Here is a 20,006-nt window from a genome sequence, read left to right as displayed (position 1 = left end):
GAGATAGAGACAGGGAGACAGAAAAAGAGAAAAAGAGCAGGGAGGGGGGAGAGGGAGAGAGGAAGAGAAGGGGCAAGGAATATGATGCAGTGCAAAAAGGGCTAATCTCAGAGCTAAGAAAACCTGCATTCAGATCTCACCTGAGTCATACTGGCTGTGAGCCCTTGAACTAGTTCAAAGCATCTGCTGACTGTGCTTGATATCCTTTTATGAATTGCAGAGAAGGGGCTGGAAGGTCCACACCCAGAAATTCCACTGCCTGCATCAATGAATCACAAGTCCTGTATTCCATGTGCATTTATGTCATAAGCAAAGAGTAATCTTTAACATGTAGGTATTATTTTGCAAGTTTTAAATATTCTTATTTTCATAATATTCAGGGAAGCATTTTTTTCCCCTGTGGAAACTGTGTAGTTTAGAAAATATTGAATTAAAGTTTTCTTCCCATTCACAGATTATATCATAGTTGTATATCAAAATGTTTCATCTGTTTCTCTCCTGTTTAAATTTACTTGCAAAAAGATAATAGCTAGGCCTGGCCTCTGCCATGTTCAGACCGAGGCTGGGGGATTGCTTGAATTGGGGCATTCTGAGCTGCAGCGGGCTAAAGCATAGCAAGTGTCTGTCCTGACTGGCACCAGTATGGTAAACCCCTAACCACGTGAGGCTACCAAACTGTCTAAGGAGGGGAAACAGTCTAACAGTCAGTGTTAGAAAAATGAATGGCTTAAAGCTTCCAGGCCTATTAGTATTAGCATTGGGGAGCTATACTACCAGCCTGGATCAAACAGGGAGATCCAGTCTCAAAAAAAGACTAATTTTACTTATCTATTTTTATTTAACCTTTAAAATTCACAAAGCCCTTTTTAGACATTATTTCACTTGGTCCTCACAGTTCTCTTCTTGTGAGTTAGGTATAGTGGATGTTACTACCCTCAGTCTACAAATAAACAAAGTGAAACCTACAGAGATTAAGACTAGCCCAAAGTCACATACTTAATAATTGTCAGAAGCAGGATTTGAATTCATGTCACTTGATTTCAGGCTCAGCATTATAAAAATAATAATAACTCACAATTATTGACAATACTTTATAGGTTCCTTCGGGAAGTGTCGTTTGTGCCCGTGTGAATCAACAGAAGAAGGTAATTGTCATCCCTTTTGATAAGCACTGGTAGGTTATCTCATGTCCTGGATAGCGGATTTAGGAAAACAATAGATCTCTGGATTATTGTTATCATGTTGAAAAGTAGCTGCCTCAGTAACCCGGAGCAAGAAATCACCAGCTACTTACCTTATTTCACCACATAATCATCACACCCTCTTTTTTCAGTTCAAAAATTGGTTTATAACCTTTCATCACATAATCATTGCATGGTACAATTCTGTTCATCATGCCATTTAAAAGGTAAACAAAGCAGCAGGGTATTCAGCAGTGGCATATGGATACACATTTATCTCTCATGCATTGAGAGCCTAGAATTCTCAGTACATGCTCACTGTCAGTATTTAATTTTAACGTATACTCAAAAGCATTCTGTGCATCCTAATCTTGCACCAAAGATAGTTTAATAATACTGGCATGGTAATACTGGCAATATTAATAGTTTAAGTAATACTGGCACAATTTTTAAAAAGCTTCACATAATGGTTGCACCCCACTTTTTTTTTTGCAAAAATTTGGCATAAAATCTGCAACAATTATGCAGTGAAATAAGGGATTACTTGTCTTGTGTGCTGAGACATCAGAGACAAGTCACAGTCAAAGGTTGCCTGGATTATCTCTGGGGCTTTGGTGGCTCTACCTTGTCATTTTTTTGGAGACCAAGCTGCTACTTCTTCCTCAGAGTATCTGCTTTTCTCCTCCACGGAAAAAGTCTCAAATCTGTTTTCATACTTTGGTTGTAAAGCTGTCCTTTTTATTCCCTTTCTTGTCTGTGTTATACTCTATTCTTCTTCATCATTGTGACAAAAGTTAAATCTCTTTTTTTCCCCCATCATCCCTCACTTCTGTTTCCTTTAGGAGCACATCATTATTTGTTTCAACCTTAAGTGTGGAGAGGCATCTTGTTGTCCCTTCACTTTGTCCTTCAGGAGGGAGAACAGTTTACACTTACAGGCAGATAATGGTAGCTAAGCTGTGGAATAAATACCAATCACTGTATAATTTTCCCTACCCTCCCTAATGGTTGTGACTTGCAGCCTTGTTTCCTTAAATGATTTGTGGGTGTTTACATCATTCTCCCAACCTCCATCCCCCAAGCTCACAGTTAAAACTTACAGCCAAATATTACCTCTTAATAACTTGATAGCTTCGCTCAAATTCCTTTCCTTTGTTTCAACAACTCCATATCCACAGTGACACATACCTCCCTGTCTGGTATCAGCCTTGCAGTTTCAACAATTTTCCTCACTCACCAATGATACACTCTTTCAATTTGCTTAACCCTCTGACCCAGGCACCTTTTCTTCACTATCTTGCCTTGTCTTGCCAGCTACCTACTCCTTCTTGAATCAACCTCTCTAGGCTCTTCTCCTTAATACTCCTTGATCCTCCTTAATTCTCTTTAATCATTTTATGTCCTCCTTAATTGTCTTTGATTGTACTTTTCTTTTAATCTTAAAGTAGAATCTGAACAGGCATCTGGGCTTAGAGACTGCTCTCCTTCAATTTTTCCTCAATTTTTCCAGGTTTTCTTCCTTCCTCCCTTTCTCCTTCTCTTCCTCCCTCCTTTCTATCTTTTTTCCTCCCTTCCTCAATCTCTCCTTCCTTCCTTCCTTCCTTCCTTCCTTCCTTCAGGAGGTGCTATTATTATCCTCATTTCACAGTTGAGGATTTCTCTAGGCCTCTATTTCCTTACCTGTAAAATGAAGTGGTTAATCTAATTGCTCTCTAAGGGCATTTTCAGAGTTCTGAAGTCTTTCAAAGCTGTTTTCCTTTACATATTTGTAGTCTTCTTGTAAATCATTCTCCTTGTTCCATTCATTTCACTCTGCGACACTTCATACAAGTCTTCCTAGGATTCCCTGAATCTATCATATTTGTTATCATACAACACAAACAGATTCCCTTATATTCACATCCCACTACTTGTACAGCCATTCCCTTTCTCTCTGGTTTCAGAGAGCAGTTCTATTGGTCAGTCAGAGCTGATCTCAGAGATTCCATGTCCAAACGGGTCCCCAGGGAACCCTCTGTCCACAGTGAGGATGTAGAATTGTTCAAAGAGGCAGACTTATAGAACTACTGAGTTTAAACCCATTGTCTCAGTAGTCCAGATCCCCCATAATGCATTGGTTCTGTAAGATGGAGAAGGGTTTCTAGGACTTCCTGGGAAGTCCCATATCACACTTGGCAATAAACATCCCTTGGTGCAATTTTCTTCCTGAGAGCAATCCCAGCTATTTTTCCTGATGTTCCTTGCCTGTTGTTTCATCTTTATAATATTTCTTGAATCCTTTCCTTCCCATTTCTTACCCCATTAGTTGCATTTAGCTTTATATTGTAATAAATCCTAACTGGAAATCCAACCTAAAGTCTCTCCTCCTTCTAATCTATCCATCTTATAAACTATTACCAGATTGTATCTCCAGTAGTTAGCACAGTGCATGGCATACAGTGGGTGCTTAATAAATGTTTATTGACTGATTGAAGAAGAAAAGTAAAGGTGTGAGAAGAGGCTAGAAATTAAATTCCTATAGTCAATCTCACAGATAACTTCAGAGGCAACTGCTATTTGCAGTAAGGTTCTGGGAGGATTCTAATCATTGCGCATCAAATACATCTGATCAAGTATTACCCAATAACAGAGATATGGAAGGAAAACCCTCTATTTTTTTTAAAAGTCATGCCTCACAGGCAGCAAACAGGCTATTTGCCAAAGCAGTTAGCCACGAAGATTAGCAAGTATGAAGGACAAGGGGAATATTTCAATGCCGGAAAGGGATTGCATTATGTTTGTGTTTCTGCCAATTCTAAGTAATATCACATCTGCACAAAATACGGGTTGTTTTCCTTACTAGAGAACAGTAAAAGGGCTAGAGAAGGAGTTCTAACCTTTTTTGGGTCATGAACCCCTCTGGCAATCTAAGGAAGCCCATATACCCCTTCTCAGAATTATGTTTTTAAATGCATAAAATAAAATACAATGGATTACAAAGAAAACCAGTTCTATTGAAATACAGTTATCAAAATATGCTTCAAAAAAAGTTTACAGATCATAGGTTAAGAAGCCCTAGGCTGAGGGATACCTGTCTACACTTACCCTAGATAAATGAATAGGTTGTTTTTGTTTTAGGCAATTGGGATTAAGTGACTTGCCCAGGGTCATACATCTAGGAAGTGTCAAGTATTTGGTCTAAGGCCAGATTTGAACTCAAGTCCTCCTGACTTCAGGGCCAGTGCTCTATCCACTGCACCACCTAGCTGCACCCAATAAATGAATAGTTCTTGAACGAATGGAAGAAGTACTTTAAGTGGAAAACAAAGAGCAAAAATAATCCAAAGGGGCATAGGAGAATCCAAATCTGTATTGGGAAGCTGGAAGGTGGAAACCTGTGACCCGGAGGAGAAAGGAAAGAAGATAGAACCTGAAGACCTAAGCAATGGGTTTGAGTCTCTTTGTGCAAAAGGTGAACTGGACTCTAGGAGAAGAAAGTCAATGTCCCTTGCAACAAATATGCATGGTCAGGCAAATGGAAAAATGATCATCCTGGCCATATTTAAGTGTGTGTGTTGTTTATTTTGAGCCTCTAGCTCATTACCTCTCTGCCAAGAGGTAGGAGAGATATTTCAATATTAGCATTTTGAAATCATGACTGATTGGGCTTTGGTCAGAGTTATGAAGTTTTTTAGGGTTATTTTCTTGCATGTTGTTGTTGTCTTTATGCAAATTGACCTGCTGGTTCTGCTTTAATAATAAAAACAATAGTGATAATTACCTTTTATGTGGCACTTTAAAGTTTGCAAAGCACTTTACACACATGCCAATTTAATCTTGTTTTGATAATAATGAGAATAATGACTATGCAGCACTTTAAGGTTTGCAAAGCACTTTACATATATTCCCGTTTAATCCTCATTTTACTCTCTATCAATTCACACAAATATTTCCATATTCCTTTGTATCTGTCAAATTTATTATTTTTTTGTGGCATAATAAAATACTTTTACACTCATATACCACAACTTGTTTAGTTGTTGTCCAGTTGATGGAAACCTACTTTGTTTCTAAAAGTTTTCTATAACAAAAAGTACTGTTATAAATATCCTCGTACGTATGGGTCCTTGACCTCCTTGGGATGAGTACATATATCCCTGGTTCATAGGGTATATATAATTTTGTGACTTTTTAAAGTGTAGTTCTAAATTATCTTGGAGAATGGGAGAACTGTTTGACAGGTCCACCAACAATGGGTATGCTTTCCCCAAACCCCTTCAACTGTTCCTGTTTCCCTCCTTTGCAATCTTTGTTTATCTGATGCACATGAGGTAGACCTTCAGACTAATCTGACCAATGATTTCTTAAATGCCAACTAGAATGGCCTTTTCTTAATCCATATTCTTCTTGATCTCTTTGTAGCATTTGACATTTTTGACCACTCTTTTCTGGATGTTCTCTGCATTTTTATGACCCTGCTTTTTTTGGTCTTCCTACCTGTCTGATTGTTATTTTCTTTTCTGTCTCCTTTGGTGTTCCACCATCTCCTTCACTATAGGTATACCACAAGACTCTGTGTCACGCCCCCTTCTCTCTCTATTCTCTTTTACTTAGTGATTTCATCAGCTCCCATGAATCTATTATCACCTATATGCATATGACTTCTATGTCTATATATCTAACCCTCATCTTTCTTTTGAGGTCCAGCCCCAGATTACCAGCTGTCTAGTTTAGATATTCAAACTGGATGTCCCATAGACATTTCATTTTTTAAAAAAATTATTTATTTATTTTTAGTTTTGAATAGTCACTTTTATAAGATTTTGAGTTCTAAATTTCTACCCTCCCTTCATTCACCCCTCCCCAACACGGCAAGATATAGGCCATATTAAACGTATTTCCACATTAGTCATGTTGTGAAAGAAGAATCAGAGCAAAAGGGAAAAACCACGAGAAAGAAGAAACAAAAAAAGAGGAAATGGTGTACTTCCATCTGCATTCAGACTCCATAGTTGTTACTCCGGATGTGGATAGCATTTTCCATCTTGAATCTTTTGAAATTGCCTTAGATCATTACATTGCTCAGAAGAGCTAGGCCTAACAAAGTCAACTGTTACTCCCATAGACATTTCAAACTTAACATATCCAAATAAAACTCGTTAAGTTCCCCCTCCCCAGATCCCCACATACTCTTCCAAACTTCCCTGTCAAGGGCACCACACTCTTTCTGTCTTCCAGGTCTGCACCTTCCATTTCATCCTCAACTTGTCACTCTATCACCCCACATACTATTCAATAGCTAGATTTTGTCATTTCCACCGCTCTGACATATTTCACATCTTCTTTCTCTTTCCTCACATGGCCCTCATCACCTCCCGCCTGGACTATTATTGTCAGTCCCCTAATTGACCTTTGTATCTCTAATTCTTCCTAGGGATACCAAAGTGATTTTCCTGACAGATCTAACCAGATCACTTTCCTATCTAATAAACTCTAATAGCTCCCTAATGCCTAGGATAAATCTAGGATAAGAGATACACTTGTCTGGCATTTAAAGCTCTTCACAATCTGGCCCAACCTATGTTTCCAGCCTTATTACACAGTCCTCCCCTTCCGTGCACTAAGGTCCAGGTGCCAGTGGTGATGCTTCACTGGACCCAGAATTCAAGCCATGATGACCTTGTAGCAAGGATCTAGGCAAAATGTTGCAGCCAGCCAGCCCAGCAGAGAAGCCCAGAGAGGCCAGAATGGCTGGGACTCAAGCCTAAGGGGAGCATTAGCTGCCATCTTGTTTTTCACCCATGACATTCTGTCTCTCATCTTCTTGTCTTTGCAGGGGCTGTCTATCAATGCTTGGACTTCACTCCCTCCTCACCTCCACCTCTTAGAATTGCTTGTTTTTCTCAAGATTGAGATCAAGCAATATCTACAACAGACCAAGAGGTGGAGTGTCAGACCTGGAGTCAGGAAGACTCCTCTTCCTGAGTTCAAATCTGATCTCAGGCAGTTATTCGCTGTGAGACCCTGGACAAGTCACTTAACCTTGTTTTCCTCAGTTTCCTCATCTATAAAATGAGCTGGAGAAGGAAATGGCAAACTACCCCAGTATCTTTGCCAAGAAAATTCCAAATGGGATCATGAAGAGTTGGACATGACTAAAAAATGACTGAACAACAATATTTACATGAGGTTTCCCCCTGGCTCCCAGTACCTTCCCTTTCCAAGACGCTTTACATTTATTTTGTGTTTATTATATATATATATATATATATATATATATATACATATATATATATACTTACTTATGTACATATTGTTTCCCCCTCCCCCAACCTTCCTCAATATAATACAAGCTCCTTGAGGGAAAGGGCTATTTCTTTTCTTTTTTTTTTTGTATCATCAGCACTTGGCACAGTGCCTATAACATAATAGATGTTTATGAATTCTTACTAGTTGATTGATTAAGCAGGACAATGTACTAATGACTTAGGATAACAGTCTCATTATACTCTTTCTTTGTTAATGTACTTCTGGAATATTGTATTGAGATATAGAAATCACATTTTAAGAAGGACGTTGACAGAGTTACTTATGTCCAGAGGAAGGCAACCAGGATTTTGAAGGAATCAGAGATCACATTGTAAAATGATTACTTGAAGGAACTGGAGATATTTAGCTTGAGGAGGAAACTTAGGAGAACATAATGACAATTTTTATGTGGAGCTATTAAATGGAAGAGGAATTAGACTCTTGGCCCCAGACTTAGCATGGTAGCCCCAGAAGGCAGAACTAAGACAGATTGAGGCTCACAGCAAGGACAAATTTTGTAGGAATAGAGCTGTCCAAAAAGGAAATTGGTGGCCTCACTCTTTCTCACTAGACATCTTCAAGCAAAGGCTAAATTTCCTGAGGTTATTATAGAGGGGTTTCTTGGCCAAATATAGGTTGGAATTAATAGCCTCTTTCAACTCAAAGATTTTATGACATTTTAAATCTTTTGTCATTGTTCCATTATTTTTTGGAGGCCCATTTACTTTTTTAAAATGTCCTTCTAAGCATGCAACTCTTTAGGAAATCACATCTGAGAAAATCTTTAGTTAAGGCAAGTTGTATCAAAATCATATTTTCCTTTAACTTTTTACAAAGGGATATTTACTTCAGAAGGTACAGTCACAAATATACAAATTTATTCCACAAAACATAGGAGCCTTAGTTCCCCTCTTTCTCCACCACCCCTTCCTTCCTTCCCACCTCAGTCTCTGGGGAGGAGAAGAAGATTAGGCTTACGGTTTAGCTCAGTTCCTATAGATCATAGTCCCATTTCCAAGTCCAAAGCCTCCCTTGGCCTTGAGTCTCAGGCACCTTGGCTTCTCAGGGCTTGCCTCCTGGGCTGGCTACCTGCAATTTCCTGCCTATATTCCTAGTTCTAAGGTCATCTCTCTGAGTCTGGTGATAAATCACCACTGGCACCTAAAATTGAGAATAAACAATACAGAACAGAGACCCCAAGCCCATTCTTAAAGCTGGGGTAAAAGAGAAGGAAGAGAGGAAGGTTTTTTCTCTCCTTTTTGCCCCCCATCCCCTCCTCTCATTTCAGTTCATGGCACCCAGGCTGTGAATGAACTGTATGTGATCTTTGCCCTCTGGAAGCAGAAGGAATGAGTGACCAGGAAAGAGAGACACTGTCCCAATCTGGCCAGTTTTAAAGATACAGCCTTTCTGACAATGTAGTCAATTCCCATTCATGGTGGTAGGGGATGTAGGGAGTTTCCATGGTAGGTGATCTGGGCATGTCCGGCAAGCCCTCTTATACATTGTCCCCTGTTTGAAATTTACTGGCTCCAACAAATAGGCAGGGGTGCATGTTTTTTAACACAGTCTTCATCCCAAATTCACAATAGGTCTCTGTGGTCTCTGAGGAGACATAAGCAATGTCCTTTTACATGCTTCCCCAATGCTACACAATAAAGTCTCAAAACAGCCACTGATGCATGATCATATGCACCCTGCCTATACAGATGAAAATCACAATTATCCCCAAATACAAAGTCTTGCAGATTCATAAAACAAGAAACAATTGATAAAGCTTACCAAATATCTCTACTTACTAACCTTATCCTTACAGGGCCTTTCTTAGCCCACCAGCGAAAGAAAGAGCAAAGACAAAGAAAACTGTTTTCCCATTTCAGATGGATATCTGATCCATTGAGCTTTCCAAACTTCCTGGAGCTCTTCCCATAGGAATTTGGGGCCTGGGGTTAACTTGACATTATCCCATTCTCAAATAAGAAAACTATCCTGAGTGGAGACTCCTGCAATGATTCCTTAAGTATATAAGGCCATCCAACTGAGGCTGGTAAAAAAAAAAAGTTCCTTTCTCCACAAAACTTACCCAAATTCTCTAGGAGTTCCTCTAGTATAGGTAATCCCCAGAGAGGTCCAGACAATTTTCTTTGGGTCTCATGGATGCTTGCTACTGCAGGGTAAACCAATTGGAATTGTAAGCTTTCCCATTAGGACAAGAAGACAAGTAGTCCCAGTTAAGAGAAATAGAAAAGAATGTCAACTATTTGTAACTTTTAGACACAGGCATTCACACCCTACACAATTGTAGGGCATTTTGCTTTCACAAAAGGTAAGCAATATAGTTCTGTTTAAATGTAAAAAGAACAATATGAATATTTCACTCAGACAGTAGCAATCTTGTGTTTCCAGGTTTCTCACGTTAAACTATTAACAGTACTAATTCAGGGCTCACTAATACAGAATGTATCAATACGTCAATATTTTTACAGAATTCAATAATACAAATTATTATTATTTAACAAATAGTAAACAAACAAAAAGTTCGCAAAATTACACCAATGGAATTGACTTGTGAGGAAACACACACTAGAAAAAAAACTGACTATATATTTATAGCTTAAAGAGAATTAACCAAATTCCTCCAGGATTGCTGAGTCCAGGGTATCTAGAATCAATCATTCCAGGTAGAAAATCTCTCTGGGGCCCTTGCAAATGTGAAGGGCCCAATTTTATCCCAGACAAAGCCCCACATGTAATATTTACTACACAGGTACCTGAAATTGAAAAGGACAAACAATACAGAACAGAACATTTCTCTGAGCCAAGGTAAAAAAGAGAGAGGGAGGAAAGTACTCCCCCCCCCTTCAAATTCAATTTATGGTTCTTGAATTGTGGGTGAACTGTGATCTTCACTCTCTGAAAGCACCAGGAAAGGAAGAGTGAGCAGAAAAGCAGCTAAAAGCACATCATAATTATGTAGGTAGCTAGGTGATGCACCAAGTCCGGAGTGAGAAAAACCTGAATTAAAATTGGCCTCCTTCACTTGTCAGCTGTGTGACCTTGGGCAAGTCACTTAACCCTGTTTGCCTCAGTTTCTTTATCTGGAGAATGAACGAAGAAGGAAATGGCAAACCACTCCACTATCTTTGCCAAGAAAACCCCCAATGGGGTCATGAAGAGCCAGACACAACTGAAAAACTACTGAACAACAAATTATGTAGGTTACTAGGCGTGAGATCAGTTGCTAAGGGAATGATTTTTTAAAATTTCAATTTATACTACTGTATGTAACAGAGGGCTGGTCAATGGAGACCCTACCCTTGGAGCATGTGCAATATACTCTTCTTGCTGACAATCTGAATGGGGATATGGGGGGGGGTACAGATTCTAGAAACACGTGATGGTGCCTAATGGAGGGGCCCTGCCCAGATTCAGAGCGTGTGCAGATACTCCACGACTGTCTCTGGTCAACTTGTTCTGTGGCAATGAAAAGCCGTTTCATTCCAGCTGAGCTGGAGCTGAGTGTGTGCACAAATGGCTCCCAAGGAGAACCTTCTCTAGCAGGTTTAGAGGGAGGGGGGATAAAAGCTACTGGGAACCTCCTGGTGGAAGGGGAACTCCAGACTCTCTCTCCCACCCCAGCTATTCTGTGGCTACGAAAACATGGCGCCTCTGTTTCTTTTCCTCTCTGTATTTATTCTTTTCTGATCTTAAGTGAATGAGCATCAGAGAGGGAACAGACCATGTCATGAACCTGGGAGCTTTGAAAGGCTAGAAGAATCACCAAAGGCCCAGTAATTGGAGATTCCTGACAGCCACAGCAGCTGAGGCAGCTGGAAGGGTGACTTGCCTGACCTAACCCAGCAGAGAATCTTCTTTGCCTCTGAGATCCCGTTTTCCACCAGCCAGAGAATGGCGTATCCATCAGCTACACCACACCTAGAAAGGAACTGGGTGGATGGTTTGTAGCAACCGTTTTAAGTCCCCTCTCCCTACGGACTGAGGTTGTTGGAGGTATGTGTGCTCCTAGTTTTAGACGGTTTTGTATGTTGGCTCTTGTTCTGTCTTCTCAGTAAATATCCCTTTATTAAAGCCAATTGTTGTAATTAATCAAAAAATCAACTAATCAAAATGATAATAGGACAGTTATCCCTGGTTAGATGATATTGAGGAAAAAGTAACTGGTCAGTTGATATTGGGGAGATGTTGACTCGTAATGATATTGGGAGGAGTAAACCAAATGATAGGACTCATGAATGATAACAGTAGAAAGATACTTCTCAACCTCCCAGGGTCCTAGGAGAGATATAGACAGACGAACTCTGTGGGCTCAATCTGCCAGGGCGAGTGTGGGTTGGGAGAGTGGGTCCAGAGGTTGTGTGGATTACACTAGTCCCAAACAAAGAAAGACAGGAGATTTCCCTTCTGTCTCTCATAATGTCAACTGTCAAGGAAACTTCTGATTATGAAAAGAATAAAGATAATCTGTATATCATAGCTAAGTGGCACAGTGGATAGAGTGCCAGGTCTGGAGTTAGAAAGACTCATTTTCCTGGGTTCAAATCTCACCTCAGATACTGACAAACTGTGTGACCCTGGACAAGTCACTTAATCCTGTTTGCCTAAGTTTCCTTATCTGTAAAATGAGCTGGAGAAGGAAATGGCAAACCACTCTAGTATCTTTGCCAAGAAAACCCCACATGGGGTCACAAAGAGTCAAACAGGTGAAACAACTGAACATTGAACACATCTGTGTATCCTTCATTAATTCATTCACTTATTTAAAAAATTATTTGGCACCTACCAGGCTATTAGCTTAGGGAGAAATAAAATTTAACGAAGAGATGGCACATGTTCTCATGGAAATTCTCAGGCTCATACACAATAATCTCTTTTTTCTATTTCTGTCATGTAGTGGAGAGGCAGGAATACCTCTTAGAGAGAAATAACAAATGCTCTCTTTTTCTATCTACTGGGCAGTTATTTCTCAAGTAACTGAGTAATATAGAATTTAGTTGCATATGTAGCCACCAGCTGTCAGGAAAACACTCAGGATGGGGACTTTCATTTCAAGTAAAACCATTTGAGCTAAGGATGTTTCAGCATCAAATAAAGTAGGTGTAGGGAATTCTAAAGGGAAAATAGGTAAAGTAAAGGAGTAACAGTGCTAAATTGTACTTATGTGCTTATTTCTTTAACTCTTATGTTCTAAGTATATAATCTTAAAAAAATAACACTTCATTCCCGCTTTTTTTTTGTTGCATCATCATTTGCACAGTGTGGGAATTTTCATGAAATAGTTAAAAAGGGCTTAAGAGCATAATGAATGGGAAATCCTGCTAATCTCTCTCAGGTAATCACTATTTTCAGCGAATCCTGGCTTCTCAGACTACATGGCCATAACCAAATCACCCTGATTGCAGACAAAGTACTTGGGGAAAAAACAAATAGCTCCTTCCTCTTAAGTGCAGAACTCAGGCACCTGAGCCTATAAAGTGACAATGCTAAAAACACAGCTCTCTGATGCTATCTGGAAAGGAAATCATTAATGTCTGACACGAGGGCTCAACCTGATGATGCAGGGCTATGTTGGGGGTGTAGCTTTACTGGAGAAGCGACCGAGGTCATTTCAGATAGAATCCAGCAATTTAGACGGGCACTAGAAGGTCTAGCTATCCTAACCCAGTCACATTTGAAAAGCCTAGAAGGGAGAGAAAATCTAACTTGAGGAATATGGCAGAAGAAGGCCTTCAAGATCAGTAGTTATGTGCCTCAAAGCAGGTGCCCACCTGTTTGGACAAAAGTCTTCTGGGGCAAGTGTTGAGAGTTATATTTATTCAGCTAAAACTAGGAGAAGAGGACTGGGTAACTACTTTAGCACAAGCAGATCTTACAGCATATTCCCATTTCCAAAAGACGGCTGTGAAATAGCTGTGGACTGGAAGAGAAGACTGGACACTGTCAGCCAAATGAGAACATGGTGTAGCTCACCCCTGCCCTGGACAGCCCACACTACCCACTCACACTGGGCATTGTTCTGATTTAACACTTTGGCTTAAAGAGGTCAGATTCTACCAGAGGACTGCAATCCGCACCTATGAGATATTCTCTCTTTGATAACTACTTCACACTTATTTTAATTTCATTTAATAAATTTGTTAATAGATTTACTAATTTAATAAATTAATTTAATTTATTTTAATTATTTTAAATGATATTTAATTTCCCCACTCAACTCCCCAGGGAGATAGATAAAGATGTTTATCTCATTATTCTCCTTTTACCTATTTGACCCACAAAGTACTAAAGAATTGCCCAAAGATGACTGAGTCAAAGGAAGAGCTGGGATCTGAACTCTGTGTCCACGAATCTCAAAACTTGGCTGATCCCACTGAGTCTTACTGATTCTTAGGTTGAGAAAGATTTACATGGAATAAAGGGTTGAAGGAGGAGTTGAGCATCCAGAGAAGGGAAACCAGGATGGTCAAGGACCTTGAATCTATGCCATGTTATTGTTGTTTGTCCTTCATTCTTGAAGAGGACTATGACATCAGGAAGATGATGCCATGAATAGGGTTTAAGTGAGGGAGGGCTGTGCAAGGTCACCAGCCTCACTTTCTCCTCCAGAATCATCTGGGTCCAATAGCAAGGTATAGATCAGGATAACTGGAGTTGTCCCCTCTCCACCCCTTTCCTTGTGAGGATTGGTTATAAAGGAACTGGGAATATTTAGTCTAGAGAAGAAAAGTTAGGGGATGCATGTGTATATCATAGCTATGTTCAAGAATTTGAAGGATTAGGATACGGAAAAGTCATTTGACTGAGCCCAGAGGACAAAATCAAGAGCAGTGGATTGAAGTTTTAAAGGAGTGAACATAGGGGAGGATTGGAGTTTATTAGAAAAAATCCCTAATACTCAGAGCTCCCAAGAAGTGGAATGGTTTGCTGTGGGAGGCAGTGGATTCCCTTTCTTTGGATGCCTACAAGCAAAGGTGGTGGATTTGTTGTGGTGGGTATTAGTTGTTAGATAGGAGTTGGACAAAATGACTTCTTTTGACTCTAAATTCTGGAATTCTGTGAATTACCTGTAGGCCTTCTGCTCCAAGTTCTCACAAGGAAGCCAGGCGCCCCCCATCATTACAAACAGATCAGGTCATAACACATTCTTCCAGTTTAATCCTCTATTCTTTGTAAACAAAGGCAATGAAAATGACAAGGGGTTTATAACATCTCATGCTAACCAAAATAACAGGGCACCACAGAGGCTGAAGAATGAATGGAGAACTTGTCTACTGTCTGGGGCCTGAAACGGCAGCAGATAACTTAGTGAGTGAACATTCCCACGAGAGGAAATGCTGACAAAAATATGCAACAATTGGTGAAAATTGCAGAGAGGGAATATGGATTGCAGCAGACTTTTTATACTTTATTATTTTTATTTTTTTGGTTTGTGTTTTCTTTTGCAACATGGCTAAGATGGAAATGTTTTGCATAACTGAACAGGTACTTCTCAGAGAGGGGAGAGGGGAGGCAGGGAGGGAGAGAATTTGGAACTCAAACCTTTAAAAAACGAATGTTAAGAATTTTTATGTGTAATTGAAAAAAATAATTGTGTATATATACATAAAGAAAATTACAGAGAGACAGAGGCTTGATGGGGAGCAAAATTTCCTCATAATTGTAGCTGTCCTGCTTTGGGAGGTAGCAAGGTGTTTCACCCTTCACTCAAGGTCTTCAGACAGAGACTAGAGGACCACTTGTTGAGTAGGCTGTAGAGGAGATTTTTACTCAGCTACTGGCTGAGCATCCAACATCCCCTTCGGTTCCCAAACTATTACATGTTTTTAGACTGTAATTCCCTTTTTCTTTCTCCACGTTAGGCAATCAAGGTTAAGTGACTTGCCCAGGGTCACACAGCTAGTAAGTGTCAAGTGTCTGAGGCCGAATTTTGAACTCAGGTCCTCCTGACTCTAAGGCCAGAGCTCTATCCACTGCGTCATCCAGCTGCTCCTGTCACTCCCTTTTTCAAAGGGTAAAGCTACACCTTACTCCTATCTTCTTCACTTCCCTCTTCATAAAGTATATGGCAGCCTCCTACAATATTTTTGTGGGGACAGTTCAATTTAACTTCGCTTGAGCCTAAGAATACTCTGCAATAACGTGGAAGGTGGGGGAGAGGAGGGAAGACTGAGAGCTGGTAGGAAAGAGGTGGGTGGGGAAGAAGTGGGCGAAAATCTACAAGGTAAGCTACCCAAACCTACCCACAGATATATACTTACTGGGTAGGGGTCGGGTGAGGCCCTCTGGTATATAATATCAAATATCCCCTTACCATATTGGGGTCCCCAGTGTTCTATCACTTCCATGCCTGACAGGAAAAGAATCAGAGCATTTCTATTTTATGCCCTTTGGGTCTCCGTTGTGTTCCCAAGTTTTAGTGGAGGAAAACAGAGACTCGAGAAGAAAGATTTGGAGATGAGCTAAGCACTATAGGCTAAGAATATAAAAGTTTGGGCAGCTGATAAAAATCTGAAGGAGTGATCTGTATCACTTCCAATAAAGGTCTTTAAAAAAAAAAAACTCATACCACTAAAATGTCATTGGCCCAAAATTCCCTGACGGGACTAAAGATTTTCTGAGAGATGCATATAGTGGAGAGGGCTGAGGAGGGAGAGGGAAAGCTAGATTTGGTTCATCGAAGCTCTGCCTCTTACTAAGCTGTGCAACTAGAACAAATCACTTAATCTCTCTGTTTCCTCTCAACAACAATGACAATAGCCAGCAGTTAAATGGCACTTTAAGATTTACAAAGTACTTTACATAGGATAGCTTATTTGATCCTCAAAGCAACCCTGTGAGAGACTTACTATTATGCTTCTCATTTGATAGGTGAGGAAAATTAGGTACAAAAGATAAAATGATTTGCTCAGGGTCACATAGCTACTAAGGATTTGAGGCAGGATTTGAACCAAGCCATCCGGACTCCAGTCCTTATGCTCTATATACTGTACCAGTCATCTGTAAAATTAGGGAGTGAAACTGGATGATCTCTGATGTTTCTTCTAATTCTACATCTAATGCTCCTAAAGCTAGGGCCAAGAAGTGAGAACCGAACTCTGACCTAGAATTTATTACCTAGAAAATAATCTCTTTATGCTTCAGGTGTAGGACACTGTGAGGTAGTGGGGGGGGGAAACTGAACTTGGAGTCAGAAAAACTCCACCCTCATATGACCTTGGACAAAAATGGGCCTCGGTTTCTTAATCTATAAATTGGGGATTGTAAGAACACCTAAGTCAAAAGAGAGTGGTTGTAGGACCCAAATGAGATAAAGTATGTAAAGCACTTTGTAAACTTTAATGTGCTATGTAAATATCAGTTATTATTATTATTATTACTTTTTTTTGTTGCTCGACTGTGTCCAACTCTTTGTGACCCTATTTGGGGTTTTCTTGGCAAGGATACTGGAGTGATGTGCCATTTCCTTCTCTAGCTCATTGTACAGATGAGGAAATGCAGGCAAATAGGGTCAAGTGACTTGCCTAGGGTCATAAACTATTAAGTGTCTGAGGCCAGATTTGAACTCAGGAAGACGAATCCTCCTGACTCCAGGCCCAGCGCTCTATGCACTGTGGGGCCACCTAACTGTCCCTAACACGAAGTAGACACTCAATAAATGCTACTTGACTGACAGTATTTAGTGGAGTGGCATCTATATGAAAATATCATGATTGTTGTTATTATTCAATCCATTCTCATCTATTTCAGCAGAGTTAGGATAGAAATAGTTCCGGGATAAATTGTTATCCTGTTTTTATTCTTTTATGTTTAATAATTGGTGGACTTTTGTACAAGTGGATAAAATGACTGCTTTTTATTTCATCATCATCTTATTCTTCTCATCATTTTTGATGGAGTTCAAATAGAATAGCTTGATAGTCACTATCCTGCTACTATTCTTTTATATTTAATATTCCGTGGTCTGTAGCACAGGTAGACAAAATGGCTGGTTTTTGTTTGTTTTTGCTATTGAGTAAAAGTATCAAGATATTTGGGTAGCTAGGTGGCACAGGGGATAGAATGCCAGGGCTGGAGTCAGGGAAGACTCATCTTCCTGAGTTCAAATCCAGCCTCTGACACTTATTAGCTGTGTGATCCTGGGCAAGTTGTTTAATTGTGTTTGCCTCACTTTCCTCCTCTGTCAAATGAGCTGGAAAAGGAAATGACAAATCACTCTAGTATCTTTGCCAAGAAAACCCCAAGTGGGGTCATGAAGAGTTGGACACAACTGAAATGACTGAACAACAACAAATCATGATGTAGGCTCAACTTCTGTTGACTCACCAAAACCATCTTTGGAATAATTGCAGTAGCAGACAAGCCAAAGGAATGATATGGACTCCACCCTGTTCCCACATGGTTTTAATTTTTCCTGCTAGTTCCCTATTATTGTAAAAGCTTTTCATTCCATGTAATTTGAAAATTCTGAGTACTTGGCTTGGCAATATCTATTTTTTTTGAATTATTTTCAATTTTCAGGTATCAATGTTATGTCCAGATGGCTGTTGGTAAGAGTTCTGTCTGTAATAATGCTCCAATACTAGCACAGTTTATTGTTGGAATTTTCCCAGGATATTTTAATGTTTGGATTTGAACCATAAGGATTAGTCTATTAGTTTATAAAGGATATCAAGCTTCCAGTATGTAATCCTAGCTATCTGATCTTCTCTCTCTAGGTATATGGTAGACATGACAATTTTGCAAACTATAATTCTATATTGCACATTTTCTGCCACTTCATTGTATAATTACATCAATGAATAAGACTGGGATCCCTAAGAAAACATTTTCTATAATTTCTAATAGTAATGACTGAATCCTGAATCACTATCATTAACTTATTGCATAACTACATCAATGAACAGGAACAGAATCTTTGAAGAATACATTTTCTATCATTTCTAATAACGGTGGCTGGATCCTGAATAGCTATTGTTAATTCCTCCATTTCTATAAACAGGTCCATATGACTCAATATTCCTTTACTGACATGTTGTCGGTTGAATTCCTGTGGATATCTTGGTTTTTAGCCATTTCTTAGGCTCCATCTGGAGATAAAACACTTCTATTTCCATTTAACAAGTCCAGTGACACATATCTGTTGTCTGCCTTTACAGTTACTTTGTCTAATGTGGTCTTTTTCTTGTAAAAGTATTTCTGCATTTTTTTATCATGTTTATCATGCATTCTGAGAATATCTATCAAGCTTCTTCCTTGTCTTTTGGTTTTTCTAATATTTCTATACATTTCTTGGGTTATGAACCCAATGTTTTGTTAACATTATATTGGTTTTGTGTGGACACCATTTTATCATGCCAAAAATATGTTATGATTGGTATTGTGTAGGTTTTAACTGCTCTAAATATGTTTCTTCCAGTTAAACTTTGAATCCAGGATGACAGTCTCTTAACATACACATCCTCAGATATCTATATAGCCTTAAGTTTCATGTATCTTGACTGCAAAACACCAAAGTTTTTGTTGATATCACCTTCATCCATTAGTTCATTCTGACCTCTGGAATCAAGCTCAAGTTTTTCAGTCATTGTTCTTCCTTGGGACAAATTAGGAATTTTTCACTTGTTGAGCCCTATTAAGAATTTTATATATTATTGCTATCATGATCATCACAGTTATGTTCTCATTTTAAAAATTGTTTTAATGATAATGATAATGAACCCCTTATTCCCTCAACCCCTCCAACCATTACCCTTCAAAAATTAGGAGGAGGGAAATTCATAATTTTTTTTGTTAATGATTTTTATTAATGATATCTCTGTCCCTCAAGTGTTCTTTTTATCCTTCCTACACATCCCAGCAGCTAATGATATTAAAATTTCCAGAAAAGTCTAGTAAATTATTAACTTTTTAAAAAACTGAATCAGTTTGCTACAAGCTCAGTGCAGTCCATTGCTGGTCATCTGCTCTTTCAAGTAGGCCTGGAATTCCTAGCTAACTGTGCTGCTGAATAATAGGACTTTTATCTTTAAGAGACTTCAAGATATCTTGGTTATGTTTCCATTTTGACCTTATTTTGGTAAATAGTATAAGATATTGGTCTCTGCCCAATTTTTGCCAGATTCCTTTCCAGCTTTCTCAACAATTTTTACCAAATAATACATTCTTATTCCAAAAACTCAAGTCTTTAAAATTTGCTATTGTAAATTGTGTGTTTATTCTGTTCCACTGATCTACTTACATAATTTAAGATCTGGTACTGCTAAATTGCCTTCCTTTATATTTTTTATGAGTTCCTTTGATATTCTTGACCTTTTGTTTTTCCAATGAATTTTGTTATTATTTTTTCTAACTCAGCAAAATAAATTTTTTGGAAATCTAATTGGGATGGCATTGAATAAATAAATTAGTTTAGGTAAAGTTGTCGTTTTTATTATATTGGTACTGTCTACTCATGAACAATTAATATTTCTTCAATTATTTAAATCTGATTTTATTTGTATCCATTTTTTAAATAATTTT

At 38.9% G+C, this 20,006-nt stretch overlaps 1 long non-coding RNA gene across 1 annotated transcript; it reads left to right on the top strand.

Annotated features, from left to right (window-relative positions):
• The first annotated feature begins 258 nt into the window (after positions 1-258).
• On the top strand, positions 259-7,093 carry LOC114034297. The gene is made up of 3 exons (XR_003568085.1): positions 259-330; positions 1,098-1,145; positions 6,997-7,093. It is a non-coding gene; the product is annotated as an uncharacterized LOC114034297 (long non-coding RNA).
• The last annotated feature ends 12,913 nt before the right edge of the window (positions 7,094-20,006 follow it).

The sequence above is a fragment of the Vombatus ursinus genome, unplaced genomic scaffold (assembly GCF_900497805.2).
Source record: "Vombatus ursinus unplaced genomic scaffold, bare-nosed wombat genome assembly UNPS02008961.1, whole genome shotgun sequence".
NCBI classification, from domain to species: domain Eukaryota; kingdom Metazoa; phylum Chordata; class Mammalia; order Diprotodontia; family Vombatidae; genus Vombatus; species Vombatus ursinus.
Note: the sequence above shows the minus strand (reverse complement) of the source record. Positions and strands in the feature narration are given on the sequence as shown.